The sequence below is a fragment of the Eulemur rufifrons genome, unplaced genomic scaffold (genome assembly GCF_041146395.1).
Source record: "Eulemur rufifrons isolate Redbay unplaced genomic scaffold, OSU_ERuf_1 scaffold_158, whole genome shotgun sequence".
In the NCBI taxonomy this organism is placed as follows: Eukaryota; Metazoa; Chordata; class Mammalia; order Primates; family Lemuridae; genus Eulemur; species Eulemur rufifrons.
This window is the reverse complement of record NW_027182940.1, coordinates 325684-327500: the sequence shown is the minus strand read 5'-3', so window position 1 is coordinate 327500 and position 1817 is coordinate 325684.

The window sequence follows — 1817 nt, the reverse complement described above, 5'->3', positions numbered from 1 at the left end:
GGCTGGGGGATCCGACAAACCCCAGAAGAGGACACGCCTCCACGATCGCTAGAGAAGACGCTTTCTCGCCGAAGGTGGATCGCCCCCGACCCCCGGTCGCCCCCGTAAGGGCCCTGGGCGGAGGCGTTCAGGCACGCCCCGGGGGAGGTGTGGGGGGGGTCTGCGGCATGGGGCAAAACACGCACGGTTGGCGACTCCTGAGCGTTCGCGGTCGGGGCCCCTGGTCCAAAAGCCCCCTCACTTCGAGGGGAACACTCCCCCGTCGGTATGGGAGAGGGGTCACCGAGGCAGACCAGGCCGGTGGCAGAGGCCCCCCACGGGGCCGGCCGGCACCACGTCGCCGGCCCAGCCCCACCACGATCGCCCACACGACCGTGCAACCACCCCCCCCTCGGGCAGGGTGGGAAGAGCACAAGCCGTGCGCTCGCCTTTCGAAGTCCGCCACGCACACATCGTGGGGACGCCGAGACAACGCCCCCCGCCCGCCCACGCAGCGCAGGAGGATGCCTCTAGGCTTGCCCGCCTCGACCCCCCCAACCCCAAGCACGCTGCTCGAGGGTGTACCCAACGCAGCAGACGCTGCAGCGGCGACCAGAGGGGGACGCCGGGAACGAGGACGACAACCACCGCTCGGTTTCGGGCACCTTGGAGAACAACCCGGTGCGCTCCGGGGGCACCACAAAAGGGCCACACAGACCCAGCAGCCGCGCGCCAAACGGGGCGCGCGACCGGGCGGGCGGCACGGCCCCGCACCCGTCCGTCGCGGGCAGGGGGGACCCCGGCCAGGCAACAGCCACACAGGGCGAGCGAGGGCTGCCCGCTGCGTCAAGAGGACTCACGACCCCCCGCCAACGCCACGAGGCCGAGGGCGGGGCGACCGCGGTCGGGCCGGATAGTCTCGCACCCGCGCCTCCCACGCACCGCCCGCAGGCGGGGAAGGAGAGGTGAGGTGCCCGCGGGCAGAACGAGAAGAGCGGCCACCATTCACCATGAATGGACCGTCCCTCGCCTGGCACGCGGCTCAAGGCCCGGGAGAGCGCGACGTCACCACATCGATCAGGCCCCGAGGACGGGGAGGGTTGGGGGAGGTCAGTCAGACCGGCGAGGACAGCGATCGGAGGAGCCCGCTTCAGCCTCGCCAGCCCCGCCTCCCAAGCACAACCCAAAGACGAGGACCGCCTGACACGCAACGGCACAGAGCCAGCGGGGTAAGGGGGAAGGTTGCCGCAAACCTCCCCCCCTCCCCCGGGTGCCGTCTCTCGAGGGGACAAGAGACCAACGCGAGAGGCGGGCACCACCGTCGGGACACTCCGACGCCCTAGAGCCGGCGCGCGGGCCCAGGCGGTCAGCTCAAAGGGAACAGGGCAGGGCGCTGGATCCCCAGGAACCCAGAACCCTGTCCGCGTGCGGAGGCCCAACCCCTCCAGCGACAGTCGCCGAAGGACAGCGTGTCAGTACTAACCTGCAGGCGGAAGATGACGATATGAGGTGATCAAAAACACCGCGCAGGAAGACGGGGACCGAGCCACTTGAACACGCCTGCCCCCACGACACTCGACACGGCCACCTGTCCCCAGCAGGTCCCCAGCGCCAGCAGACAAGGGGCACTCAGGGACATCTGGTCGGCCCCCGTGGCGTAGAGGGCCAGGGAGGCCCTCACCGTCCACGCGCGCCACCCAGGGCCCAGCACGGGGACTTGTGGAGGAGAAAACATCGGGACGGGACCGCCACGGCCCACGAGCGGCCGCGGGCCGACAGGGGTCGCCCTCGCCGGCCACCCAGGGCCACCCAGGGCCCGGTCCCCGGCCCCAGCACGG